At 39.2% G+C, this 15,143-nt stretch overlaps 1 protein-coding gene across 5 annotated transcripts in view; it reads left to right on the forward strand.

The window, feature by feature from the left end:
• STX17 (syntaxin 17) overlaps positions 1-15,143 on the forward strand; it is a 1,023,817-nt gene that overhangs the window by 35,954 nt on the left and 972,720 nt on the right. The window contains exon 1 of one of the 5 annotated variants that reach the window (XM_044089381.1): positions 4,112-4,132. The exons of the other annotated variants lie outside the window; for them this stretch is intronic. The gene's annotated coding sequence lies outside the window, so the exon portion shown is untranslated. Of the gene's footprint in view, positions 1-4,111; positions 4,133-15,143 lie in introns of those variants that run through there. 5 annotated transcript variants of the gene reach the window in all.

Raw genomic sequence — 15,143 nt, forward strand, 5'->3', positions numbered from 1 at the left:
TCTCTGTGACAGAAATCTATCCCTCCAGCATGTTCTATTTATTGTTGTGGCGAGGTTTAGCTCACTAGAGCGCGTGGCTCGCAGTGACTTGGATTTCTTTAGGTGGGGCATGTCCATCAATTCTGAGTTGGACATGGCTTTGTAAGTCAGGCAGAGATCACCTCTGAGTAAGCGATATGCCACTGAGTACAGCCGGAGTTTTTTCAGTCGGGCTGCATAGGACATATGTTTGAGGCCAGTAATCCTCTTGGTGAGGTACTTTTGTAGTCTTTCAAGCTGTTGGAAGTGTCTTGTGAGGTACATCCAAAATGGGGCATTGTACTCCATGATGGGTCTAATGAGCGACGTTTTTATATCTAGATGTGAACCCCTTCATAATTAGATGGGCCACATAGAAGGATTTCCTAACTACTTTGGCAATATGATTGTCAAAGGAGAGATTACTATCTACCTGGGTCCCCAGATCTCTTATTACCTCTTCTGTATTAAGGGGGCTGCCACCTATGTGGTAATTCGTGGGTGTTTTGTTTTTCCCAAACGGGATGACATTTTTTGGCATTTAGCTTTAGGCCATGACTTTGACACCAAGTATCTGTCTCAGTAAGGCCTTTTTGTAGGATGTCCATGTCAGCCAGAGAGCCAGTTATGGCTCCCAGTTTGCAGTCATTGGCGAACTTGGTTAGCCATAGTCCTCCTGTGTTTGCCTGTACTTCTGAGAAATATATTCCGAACAGTAGGGGTCCCAGAACCGAGCCTTTCAGAACACCACTTGTGACTGGTTTATAGTCAGACCTGGAGCCCACTATTCTTACCGTGTGAGTTCTGTCTGTAAGCCAGTTGGAAACCCATCTTGTGATGTAGGGATTTATGTTCAGGCTGGTGAGTTTTTCTAGAGTACCCGAGTGAGGAATGGTGTTGAACGCCTTGGCGAGATCAAGGTAGGCTGTGTGAACCTGTCTCGAAGAGGTCAGACAGGTTTAGTAGCATGATCTGCCCTTAACAAAGCCGTACTGGGTTGGGTCAAGTGTTTTGGAGGTTCCCAATGTCTTTGTTAATGAGCTCCATGATGATGCGCTCCAGTTCCTGAATGTCTCATCTCTTCTCGTTCACAAACTGTCACTTTACACATCTCTTTTTGGCCATATTCACAATAACCTGTAAAGTATAAAGTGCGAACGTCAAAGCAAAAGCATTAAATAAACAGTGGCTAAAATCTCCTCTCTCAGTAATATAGTTAACAATACTTAACATACCACCACCACGGCACTGACAACAGCAATGTACTTCAACTCTTTTATTCTTCAAATTCAGTCAAAAGAAAGAAACAACAAAATTCAGTTCATTCACTGTCAGTTGATTGAGGGGGGAAGGAGGTCTGGATTGTTTATATAGCAAGCAAAAAAGCACGGGAGCCGGTAAGGTCACAGAACACAACGGCTTTAACTGGAAATTTTTACACCTGTGACCTGCCCCTGAACCCTGACCAGACTGAACTATTAAGTTAGTCAGGCAGGGGGGAGGCTGACAAATGCATTTGCTTAGTGCAGTGTAGCCCAGTCCCCAGAATTTGAAGTTGAACCCCCCCCCCAATACAAGTTGAAATTAGTTGAGGGAGCCAAGGGCAGAGGCAGAGCACAACAGTGCAAGCTGTTGGATCTTAATCCTATTCTAATAAAGAAAATACAATTTTGAAATAAAAAATTGTAGAAATGTGGGCACTGGGATAACTTACAAGGAAGACCTGCTTCACAGCTAACATGCTGATTAGGTAACCTAAACTCTGCTTATGAGACTTGTATTTTTGACCAGCATGTGTGGCCACACATCATATGTAACATATAGAGGATACTGTTCACATTCAGATAGAGATGGTTTATCTGTGCAGCATGAAGATTTTCATAATCATATTTGCCACTGACGTCTGGTACAGTATACCCCCACCACCACACACACACACACACACACACACACACACACTACACCACAACCAATTTGTGAGTCTGTTTTGACTTATCCTATCTCTTTGTTTCTATACGTAATGGTTTGGAAAAGTGCGTCCTTGTGCCACTGTGTTTTCATTTTAAGCACACTAAAACTCAATGGACAGACAGTACGTCAGAGTACTAAAGGAAATTTTCTGCAACAATACTGTAATAAGCAATACTATGAAAATCAAAAAAGGTGCAAAATAAACCAAACACCAGCCATCCATTTTGCTGATAGCCTAGTACCTGCCTAGTACCTACCTGTGAACCTATCGGCCCAAGGGCCTAAGTAAGCCTAGCCAACAAGGTTCTCTGGCTTACGCCACCAAAGAAAGTTTATTTTCCTGTGCCCCTGTCGAGCAGAGGCACAAAATTGATCCCCGGGGTGTATTTCCTATTTCCCATCCGCTTATCAAGATTTTTCTTGAAGAGTGCTAATGAGGAACTTTGCTTGACATAGATGGGTAGCTTGTTCCAGAGTATAGGAAGTCTCTGGGACAGGAATCTATCCTTCCAACAAGCCCTGTTTATTGTGGCTATGGCTCCTAGTTTGCAGTCATCTGCGAACTTCATTAGCCAAAGACCTTCTGTGTTAGCCTGTACTTCAGAGAAGTAGATACCAAACATGAGAGGTCCCAGGACGGAACCCTGTGGTACTCCACTTGTCACTAGTTTGAAGTCAGATTTGGAGTCCAACTTTTACAGTGTGGGTTCTGTCAGTGAGCCAGTTAGCAAACCCATCGTGTGACATAGGGATTTATACCTAGTTTAGTGAGTTTAGCTATAATTCCAGAATGGGGGAGGGTGTTGAAAGGCATGGCGAGGTCAAGATAGGCTGTGTGAACCACCTTACCCTCTTCTACAGCTTTGGTGAGTGCCTCAAAGAAGTAAATCAGGTTCAGGTGGCATGACCTGCCTTTCACAAACCCAAACTGAGTGGGGTCCAACATTTGGAGGTTACCAATGTCTTTGTTTATGAGTTCCATGATGATACATTCCATGGCCTTGCAGACCAGGCTCGTCAGGCTAATAGGGCGATAGTTCCCGGGAGCAGAAGTGGCTCCCCCTTTGTGAAGTGGGATAACTGTTGCTGTGCACCATTCAGTGGGCACAAAGCCTGACATGAGGCTGTGATTGAACATGGTGCTTAGGTGGGGAGCCCATTCGTTCTTTAGTTCATGTAAAACGCAGCCTGGGATGTTGTCCTGTCCCATGGATGCTGTGTTTTTGGCTTTAGAGAGTGCACCTTTTACCTGCGTAGTTGTGATTACAGGGACTCTGCATTCTTCCTGTATAGATATGGGCGCTTTAGAGGGTGGGGGGGTGAAGTTAGCACTGAATCTGTCTGCCAGGATGTTGGCAATATCAGTTGGTTCTGTAATTTTTGTGCTGCAACTCAGAGCAGATCTGGGTGTTGCCATTGAGATTCTTGACATAGCTATAGAATACTTTGTGGTTGTCCTTAGAATCAGCAGCAATTTTATTTTCGTAGCTAACTTTGGAGGATCTTATAAGGGATCTCAGCTTCTTACTGAGGCTGACCAGGGAGCTCCTTCACTCATGGGATTTTACTCTCTTTTGCAACAGTTTCTTCCTTCTGTTGTAGAGTTTGTTTATGGCAGGGGACCACCAGATTGGCTTCCTTTTTTTTTTTTTGGAGGATAGCGTCTTGGTTCTGTTCGGGATAGCACGATCCATGCACTTGTGTAAGTGCTTATAGAGTGCATTTGTGTAGGATTCAGCAGTTGTAAGTGTATTGTCCATCTGCATGGGTGTCATGAAGTTTGCCACTTATGTCTTAACTCATCACATCCGAGTGACGCCTCCAGGTGCATCTGCAGTTAACTCTTACTGACGCCTCTAGGCGTCAAATCTTGCTTTTTCATATTTGCATCAATAATTTCAAAACCATGCTATGTACAAGGTTTTAAAAGATTTCATCTTAAAGTTTACACAATGGCAAACTCAACTGCATTAATATTAGTCTGTCTAGTGCAGGTAAATGGATATTAACTGTTGTTTTTATAATAATTTATATAGGTATAATTTTCAAATTTTTCTAAATATCTCGGCAGCCAAGTAACACCGACAGAACTCTTAAGTCTCAAATAAAATCTCTCCTCTGGATGAATAAAATGCTACTGATGGTAAGTGTGTAACTCAAGTGGTTTCTGAGATACTGTTAGTTGTTTACGAAATACTATAAATGTAACTGTCACTGTGACTTCTGTTTATGACTTAGAACTTACAGAATAATACCACTATAAATATAGTTTGTGCTGAACAGTTTGTCATTTATATTTCTTTCATAGCCCCTATGGTTCCAGAGATGTGAACATTTGTTTAAAAATATGACGACAATTTGATTCTGTCAAAAGGCTTAGGCTCCGCCCATTTGAAGTTACAGTGCAAACGTCTTGAGCTCCATTGGAGTGAACAATTGAAGAAGCTTGAAGTTGGCTTTGGAGAAATTTTTTTCCATGGTTTCCTTAAAGGGGGTTGGGGGCTGGATGTGGAAATCTAGGGTGATTAGCTTATGGTCAGATCTGACCAATGAGGAGTTGACCTCAGGTGTGGAACACACTGGTCACTCATGTTGGTAATGATTAGGTCTAGGATATTGTTGCCCCTGGTGGGGGTGTGGATAAGTTGACACAGGGCATTGGAATTTATGAATTCCAGAAAGCGTTGCGCAAATGAGTTGGTGCATGAGTAGTTTTCCCAGTTAATGGTGGGGTAGTTGAAATCGCCCATTATTAGGGTGTTGGTTAAACCCTAATATTTTCCAATTTATCAAGAAAAGAGGAGTGGGAATCCTGGGGCATGGTGGGGGGTCTGTAGCAAGCTACAGTTTGGATTGAGGTCTTGCTCAGAGTTAGTTGCACTTGGATAATCTCGGATGCATTATGCTGTGCAACTAGCATGGAGGTGTGGATATCCTTAATGAATATGGACACGCCTCCACCTTTAGTGCTTCATTCCAGGTTAGATGGCTGAAAGGTGTGGTATGAATTATAGCCTGGTAACGCAGGGGTGCTGTCTGGAGCTTTGAAAAAGGTCTCTGTCACTGCACAGATGTCGATGCTCTCCATTTTAGAGAGTGCCTCGAGGGAGTGCATTTTGAGATTTAGACTTCTAGCATTGAGTAGTATTACCCTCAGTTTTTGCTTGCGTGTTCCTGTTACGGTGGTGAATTTGTCATTTGAACCTTGTAAAAAAAGGCACTATAGGGGCGGCAAGAGCCTTAGCCAGTATCTGGAATCCCCGGGGCGACAGGTGCAGGCCATCTCTGGCAAAGCATTGTGGTCTGTCAACCATGTCGTCCCAGGTAGACAGATACTGGATCCCCCTAGAATGATACCAGAAGCTTAGCCAATTGTTGAAGTCAGTCATTTTGTCCTTGTACTGCGGTATCATTTTGGGCAATGGCAGGATGCTACTCAGGCCTAGGGTCATACCTTCCTGGGCTACAAGATCAGAGAGCTCTTCAATGACGCTTTTCATGTAGTCCAGGGAGGAACGTTTCGGGTCGTTTGTGTTTGTCCTCTCGTAGACAAATGAAATAAATTTGCAAATGAACTAAGTAGAGACTCTGCTATCCATCTTAGCCGATATTCTTGTATAAGAATGTTAGGAAATATGGAAGAAGTTGAGGAATGTTTATTTGTCAAGAGAAGGCTGACTTGTGCTAGCTTCTCCTGCGTGGGAGCCTCAATAAAGGATCCCTGTGTATTTTGAAAGGTTACTATATGGAAAAGGCAGCAATCCAAATGCTGTGCAAATGCAAAGTCCAAGGTTCCCAAACAATTTCCAACAAATACAGCACTGAGGCAGAGCTCAGTAGACAAGGAAGCTGAAGTAGCCAGTGTTGTCCTAAGTCAAGCTGTGGTTATGATTACCCTGTAGTGTCCCTCTGCTTTGGGAGGCGGATACCTGCCTTTACTTTCTCAGCAGCTCACAAACAGTTGGCTCAGGTACCGCGGGGTTTTAGATAAACTCACTAGATCTGCAAGGTGTGTCCTTCTCTATTTTAGGCAGTAAATTGACATCATAATTTGCTAGAAGCTCTCCTCTGTAACCACACCTCCTCCTCCTCCTGCTTTTCTGAGAAAAGCTTTATTAACCCAGTGGGTCTATAGGAATGGCAGGAGTTGTGGTTGTTTGCTCAGTGTAGTAAAATTAAAAGGAAACAATTCAGATCTTTTCCTTTTAAATGTCTGTATAAACATTGTGTTAGCCAGTTGTACCTGAACAAAAGTAAGCCAACAAAGAACATACCCGTATGCACTGGGATACATACTTGTCATTGTATTATCTATATAGTTAAATGCATCTAATGTGTATACTTTTAGCTTTATGTGTTACGTAATTATGTAGTTAGGATTCATATTGCATAGGGGAATGCAACAGAATACTAGCTTTGTGTATAGGTATGAAATTTCTGGCTACTGCTCTGGGGAGAGGGAATAACTATAACTTAAGATATAGTTCTACAAATCCTGACTCCCCTCCCTAAATTAGTTATGCTAACGCTGCTCATTTACTGATGCAGGCATGCGGTTGAACAGAGATCGCACTATAGTGTGGACTGGGAAATTTACCCTTGTCTCACTGTAGTGCGATCTCTGAGTTTGCATATGGTTTGTATATGTAAGTTCAGTTGGACGCAAAAGTGTGGGGTGGGGCGCCCCTTGCCCCTCGTTCTGTGGTTCCGGCGCCCATGGCTAAACCTCCCCTTCTCTGTCTTTATAGATTGTACTTTGAGTCTTCCATGAAAATAAGCTGTAGTGGGATTAATTTAGTCAACAAAACTAAATACATTATTCATTCTTCTGGAAATATGATTGATGCTTGGTACAGTTCTTTAATGCTGTTTGTTTAAAAAGGGTAGAGAATATGTAGCTTCTATTACAGTGGCTAAAAGAAGCATTTGGGAACAAATGTGTAGCTTTTATTACAGTTGCTAAAAGAAGCATTTTAAAAGTACTTGTTTGGAAACAAATATTGCTTCACAGTTTTTAGATGCTTATTTATATTGTTGAGCATCAGAATGAAGTGTGTGTACATGGACTTAAAATTCTGGAAATGAGAGTTCATGCCCCACCATGAAAAAGTGTTGATAACATTCCACTAAAACACTTAAAGAAATGTTAATGTAGAGAGAAATAACTATTAACAGCAGGCTGCTTCAAGTAATATAGAAAGTAATATAGAAAGTTTCTGCACTTTTAAATTAAAGATGTAACAGGTGCAGAATAGAAAAACAGCCCAGTCTCTGACTTAGTGTTATAATGCCGTAGTGATGACAGAGTGGGTAATTAAGTACTGGCTATAATATTGCTGCTGCTCCCTTTTCTGTCACAGTGCAGGGAGTGATCACTTTCATCTCCACTCCTTAGTTGGCTATAATTTGCTTTGCACGCCTGTCCTGCTTTACTTGTTCAGAAATATACTCAACAGCTTTGCAAGTCCTGAAAAACTTGTACCATAAGTGGATGAGAAAATGCACTCCTTATTGTTAATGTGATTCTTTCCTTTATGTTCTTTGTCTCTGATGTGACATGCACAATTACAGTTGCAGATTAATGATGCCGGGGAATAATTAGAGGATTTTAAATTCTGAAGATAAGCTTTTTCTTTGTTTAACAATTGCATACATTTTTGACTGATTTTTTTGCCTGATCATCTGCATTAATATATATTTTTTATTTTTCTTCTTAAAAATACTATGAATACTGATTTATGAATACTGATTTGCATCCTTGCTTTCCAAGTTTTTCTTAGTGAAATGACAAATGTTGTAATACTTGATTAGATACTGCCTATCGAGTACCTTAGTAAATGAGCTGTATGATGGAAGAATTCACAGAGAGAGACCGTTATTACTTCAGAACCTTTATTAGTTAATTAGATGTTTTTCTGTTAAACCCCTACCACTTTGCACTGGTGTGAAGATCGAAGTAATTGGGTTGGTCTCAAAGTAATGGTTTATAGAGGTATGGTGACAAGAAGAGAAACTTATTTTTTTTTATTCTGTTTACTTATATTTTATTATAAGCTGGACTGTGACTCATGCTAATGTGCTGAGTGACTTGGCAAAACACTTCCAGTCAGTATCATGCAAATAATACATTTGTACAGTTTGTGTTTGCCAACAGTCATGTGTAGTATAAGGAGTCATAGTTAAGGTCACTAACCCTGGTTTTAAAGCTTAACAAAGACTGGAGAGAACTGAACAAAGTGTAATGTTTTGTAAGTCATTTGTGTGACTTTGGTATGTATGAATCGTGATGAAAGTGTGATTAATCCCGAGAAGCTGTTTGTTGTACAAGACATATATTAGGTGAAGGGACTAACACACCGCAACCTCCTTTAAGTGTGTCAGTGGTGAATCACAACAGTGCTGAAACATGTAGAAATAAAATCTGTAGTGTTTTGTGGCTATTGCAGTTGTTAAAAGTGTAGAGCTATATGAGAATTTTTTCTGTTGCTGTCAAGTGACTGTAGAGGAGACGTGACTTGCGAGTCGGAAAACTGAGGATGTGCAGTACACTATGTACTGATCTACTCACATCAGAATGAAGGCAAGAAAGGAAGGGGGTTGGTTTGTCAACAGGCACAGTATACTTACTCCTTCCACACACACTGTTGCTTTCCACAAAAAACACGTCTAGGTAGTGGAGTACCTGTGCTGCAGTCTAGGTCCAGTTGCATGGCCAAAATACCGCTAGTGTAATACCGCCAAAAAATTTCAGCGCAAAGTGGTTGGGGTTTAACAGAAAAGTACCTTTAATTAACATCGGTGCATGCAACAGCGCATGATTAAAATGAGATAAGTACATATCAATTCCTCACTTAGGAAGTCCTAAGACATGTTTTTTTTTTTTTTTTTTTAAGTAATTTTTCGCCATTTAAGAATGTTAGTAGTTTGCAAATATGAAACCAGAAGCGTAATCTCGGATGCCTTCTCCAATCACCACAGGCACCACACTTAAACGTACCCTTGGAATTTAAGTTTACAGGAACCGGACAGATATTGGAAAAGAACTGGATTATATTCAGGGGTAATTGTGAGATTTTTTTTCAGTATGTTGGTAACACCCCTAAGTTTGTACATAGAACTGATTTCAACTTGAAATATTTGTTAGAGCACCCAGAGGTTCCTGTAAATTTAAATTCCAAGGGTACGTTTAAGTGTGGTGCCTGTGGTTCCTGTAGGTATGTCTTAGAAGACTGACATCTGTGTAGGTGACTCTCTTTTATGAAGGTCAGATTAGCCACAGGAATTTGTGGGTCAATGGGGTCTGGTATACATTGCAGTGTGTACAGATTGGTAACAATTTTACATTGTGAAAACTGAGAGACCCTTTCGAAAATGCATTTACAAGCATCTATATGCAGTAAGAACTAGAAATGAAAATTAATGGTTTATTTAGGCACCTCCCCTTTGCACTGGATTCCAATTTTGTATTTTACAGATAGTGAAGGAAGACATTGGCAAAATAAACTGGAGACAATGGAACTTTTTTGCCAACTGAGGTTAAATGCCAATATTAGTCCAGTTATTAATGATTGCTGTTCCCTAATTAATGCCCGTTTTGAAATACAAATCTACTATTTTAACATGATTGTCTTAGTTTCTGGTTTTACATTATACTGGACCTTTAAGTAGTCATGATGTCACTAATTTTAATTGATGGGACGTGCTGTTCTTTCACTATTTAAACCACTTGTAAAGCTGTGTATGTTGTTTTGATGAAGTCCTGAATTTTTATGGACGAAAGCACTTGACTGGAGATTTTTACTTCTGTACTGAGATTTTAACTGTGAAGTACCATTAAAGCGTGTCCTACTACAGGTTGTTTTCCGGGCAATTCTTTACAAAGGATTTGTGATTTATATGGTTGTGGTTTACCTCGTTGGCACACTGCTTATTTTTACTCAGTCCTGTTTATGCAAAATAACCCAAGAGACAGTAAGCACCGGTTATCAAGTCTTTTCATTGGCTGGGCCAGACTTGGTGGAGTATATCCTTACCTACGTGCATAACGATTACCTTAGCTTTAGAGCTCTTCTTGTAGTAGTCAAGTATACATTCTCAAAATTATAGTTGCATTTGGAGAGCTTTGTTGTAGTACAGATATAATATATTGCCATCATGGCTCTGATTCTCCGAATTAGACATAGTCCTCTGATTCTGACCCACAGATTTAGCATTCTCTTCCTAGGTTTTCAGACTTTCTTGTCAAAGTCAGACCTATCTGTTAGTACATATCAGATTAAATAAATAGAGACTCTTTGTTAAGGCTTAGTTTATTATTAACAATATATCCTAGGATTCAGAAAGAATCCCATCACTTGCTTAAATTGTCTACTGCAGGTAGGTCAGTTTACGCAACCATGAGAAAATGCAATTCAAAGGAATACATGCATTGAATCGAACGTTAGCTGTCCGACATACCAATTGTCAAAGGCAGTGACCCAGGTTTGCACAATGTCGAATTTCCAAACGCTGAATCCATGAACACTGAACACCAGCCAGGCAAATATCCTCCCCTTCTTGACCCATGGTAGCACTTGATTAGGTGGTTGAGCGGTCAGGAATGTCGAATTTGGTGTTATGCTCGACATTCCGACAGTTCACCAGTGTGAGATTCGACATTTAGGTTCGGAAAAGGTAATGTTCAGAGTTGGTGTCTTCGACTAAATGCATGTATTCCCAATTCAAATACAGTTATGAGCATACGCACGCGCGCACACACACACACACACACACACACACACACACACACACACACACACAAAAATGTATGCATCCCCCAAACATCAATTAAGCCCCCCAACCCCTGTCATTCGAGCTTACAGACGCACTCATTTACTCAAACGTGCATCAGCACACAGACACATGCATCAACACTTTTGATATCCTCCCTAAGTGCCCTAGTGTGTTGGCCCAGGCGGAGACAGAGACACAGGCGCACATACAGGCACAGACAGATGTTCATTAATTTTTATCAGCCTATGAATGTTTGTGCAGGAATTCTAACTTGTATAGAGTAGCAGATTTCATACAAGATAGAAAAGCAGAAGTAAGATGAGCCAGCATGGTGCAGACCCGTGCATTTATGTTTTCACTTTTGTTCTAATGTCACTCTTATCACTTAATAATATCTCCTCTTTTAAGTGAAGGTGCCTGTCTACTCTGACTAGTTGTAGACTTTAGCATTTAAGGTAAATAAAGAATAAAGATGTGTGTATGTGTGTAAATGTAACATTGGCTGATGAAATTATTAGCATACACAAGCAGCTGTAGGTAGATTACACTAGTGGACTGAAACAGTGTTGTCAGTCTGCTTTCACTACTTGACTAATCATCATGTCTTTGGGCTCTGAATGTTAAGAGACCTGTTTACTGAAATTCTTAAATTGAAGAAAACTTATTTACATTTTTTTGTTTAAGCAAGACCCTTCTGATATTCAGAAAATTTTAACTAAAGGAGAGCTCTGTGTTCAACAATATTAAATTGACTTTTGATGATCAGGTTGTCAGTTGAGCTAACTGCTTTTTCATTGGAGGCCAAGGTAAATACATGCAAGTTTACCAGTGAAAATACATACAGTAGTGAGTAGTCTATTAATTATACTCATAATTTTGTAATCGTACATTTATAACAAGCAGTTCTTTAACCATTGCGTTTTAACTATTAGAATATGTAAGTTGCAGTTAAGGAGAGTGATCATAGTGGAAATATTTACAGATTAAAGGCTGCTAATATATAATGTTATTAAAGAAGAGATCAGATTGTTATTAGTTGCATGCATTTAGAGGGACTGCTTGTGTTGGTACAAGGTACCTAGAAGGTAAGGAAGGTCTGGGAAGAGTTAAAGTAAATAAAGTTATAGCAGTGGAGGAAGGTAAGATGGAAATGTAGAAGAAAGAAGCATGGAAAAGTACTTGGTAAGAAGGTATGCATTATGAAATCAAGATGGTGCTATTTACCTGTTAGGAAAGGTGGCAATTAGATTAGACTCTTGTGATGTGACAATTACAGATCTATTATACCATGTCTTTAAAGTAGAAGAAAATAGTATACCTTTGTTATACTTTGTATCTCTATCATGTACATGATGTGGAGTTTTTCTCCCCGGGCATCCGCTGAAAAAGGACCTGCATCCAGTTGGAATTTCCCGGTAAACAAATGTAAATTAAATAAAATAAATACACTTCCTGAAACTATCAGGAAGTGTATTCCATACTTCTTGCAAATGTATCTATTATTACTACATTCATGATTTGCTTTGGAGTATTGTACTTCAAAGTACGCATATGCAAATAAGTAAATTTTAAGTCCAACTTTGCAAGGAACCCCATTTTCAGTAGTGGAAAGCTCTGTCAGAGTACAATACAAATTACTTTATATAGTGTACATACAGAAAAAAAATTGTATAGAGTGTAGGAAAATGAAGTGAAAGCAGAACATACAGATCATTTTACATAAGTCACAAGTGTGTGTTACAGAGCTAGTAATCGAAGTTAAATTAAATATGTATATATATATATATAAATACACACACACACACACACACACACACACACACACACACACACACAGTATCTGTGTAAGAAGTAATGTCAGGATTAATACATGTAAAAGTGAATATCTTGTGCGGAGAGTAATAATGTAGGTAAGAAAGCAAAAAGGAAAAACGCAGAAGATAATGTAGGGTGAAACTAAGAAATGTCACAGGATACTCAAATATATGGCTATTGTATGGTCAATTTGTGGCATTTGTAGTTTAGACTGGATTAGAAGAAGTGTTATATTTCTGTAACGAAGAGCAGTTTCTATAGTAAATGGAGAAATAAAACACAGCTTTAAAATTAATGGAAAATGGACTATAAAATTTAAGATGTGGTGTGGAGAAATAAGTAAGTTGGGTTACTGAGAGTATATAAATGACAAGTTAAGAGTGGAGGATGTGGGGAATGCCCGAAAAGAGATGGTTAGGTTTAGTGAGGGAAAGTGATTAAAGGGTGAGATAAGTGAAAAATTAAGGAGCTGGAGTTGTGAACTTAAAAGTTAGAAAATTAGATGCGTGTTAGATTCAGTGGCAAATATGTGAATTTGATAACTAAAATTTAAGTGTGACTAGCAATATGGTAGAAAATTATAACAGTTCTTGTCAAGCAGATATGCTTTAGAAGAACTTAATTGTTGTAGAGTATTTCTCTTAAAGCGAGTGGCAGGTGTAGAGTGCATTACCTTAGTAATTATTGGCAGGGGTGGTATATGATGAAAAAAACACCATTACTTAAGAATTTTCAAGGAAAGACATTTATTTGAGGTATGTACGATTTTATGAGCATTTTTTAACTGATGAAAGTTGATTGCATTTGGATATTTAAGCTAGTTCTGTTTTTGTAAATCATTATAGTGATGCGTTTGGGTGGGGATTTATTGGCAAATTTGGCAATTTTATTGTAGCATTGCTCTAGTTTAGAGAGCTGCATTTAAAGCAAGTTGGTGTTTATAGAGTTGACGCAGGAGAGAGTAGTTAGAGTAGGGGTGGATGCTGTGTGCTTTTTAGTGGACGCCGAAGAATGATTTAGTTCTGTAGAGAAATTCAAGGTTTTGTTTGTGTTTTTTTTATGACTTTTTGAACATGGAAGACAGATTTTATCTTTTTATCAATCTGTATAATGAAAAGGATGAAAGCTATCTTGAGGTGGAAAGAGAAGGTTATTATATTGACCAAACCGCAAAAGTTGTGGGTAAATCCAGCATTACCCACACCCAGCTGTGGGTTATTGCTTAAATAGCTTGTTACAGAACACCTACCTTCTTTGTTCTCTGATAACCATATAATGTCCCTGTTAGGAAAAACTGCCTTATTTTGGATGACTTGAACTACCCTTTGATAAATTGGGATACCTATACCTCCAAAGTTAGAAATGCCAAAAATTCCTTGACTTAATAAACAAAAATTCCCCACAGCAGCTGGTAAATAAACCTACTAAACAACACAACATTCTTTTTAACACATTTCTTAAATTATCACTTAAGACTTAGGCAAACATACATTATTATGAAAGAAATCAAACAATTTTAACATATTTCCAGTCACCTACATTATACGTCACATTTTGCTCAATTCCTGCCTTCTTTTAAACCTCGCTCTTCCTCAAGAACATCATTCTGCATGTACTGTTTGTACATTTTCCATTTGTTACCATGTAATTTGCTCCTACCATTTTCTAAAGGTCATACTTCAATTCATTTATATATGTTACAATAATTAATTGCAGTTGATTTAGACTTTCAATTCTATGTTCTAGTAATTCCTTTTTTGGCAGCCACCAGAATTGAACTTAAGACCTTACTATGACTAGGCAATTCAGATTATGTATCCCAGCTGAAAAGAATCCTTTCCTTAGTTATATCCATTTGGTCATCCAATATTTCTGACGGAGTACTCTCTAGGAAATGTTTTAAAATCTGCTGACTTATTACACCCCCAAAACATGTTTTCCCAGTTACCTTTTTCTTCCCCATCACACCTCTAATATTTGCCATCTACCTGAGGAAAAATTCTTTGGTGTCTGCTTCACTGTAAAAGTTCCTGTGCAAAAACTTCTAAGCAAAAATGCTAAACCTTCTAGATTTTGTTGCACACTTGGGAGCCATACATATGTCCTTCCATTGTAAATTGATTCTCCAATCTATCTTCCCAATCTTTTCTAGTCTCCTCTAATTGATTCTTATAGTTTTTGTGCATTATTTTATATGATGTATTAATTATCCCTTTTTTAACAACTTCTGTTCCAAATTCTAGCCCCATTATGCTTTTTCTCTGTACCCCTACTTGCAGTCATTCCTAGCGGCACAATCTCCTTTCACCATTCTTGTGTTGGCTTAAGTTGGAGGCCTCAGCCATCAGTGAAATACCACTACTCTTATTGTTTCTTCACTTACCTGGTAAGGTGGAGGAGGGCAAGTCCCACAAGGGCTCTCAATTCTGACTCCAAGTGCCTGGGTGTTTGGGTGCAACCTGCTCCAGGGACACTGTCAGGTGAGGAGTTTGACTGGAGTGGTACACCTGTCAAAGAGTAATGCAGGTGCCTTAAAGTGAGCTCAGGGATGACCGAAACCTCCCATG

This window comes from Protopterus annectens, chromosome 12.part0 (assembly GCF_019279795.1).
Source record: "Protopterus annectens isolate FY-2018-M chromosome 12.part0, PAN1.0, whole genome shotgun sequence".
Taxonomy (NCBI): Eukaryota; Metazoa; Chordata; order Ceratodontiformes; family Protopteridae; genus Protopterus; species Protopterus annectens.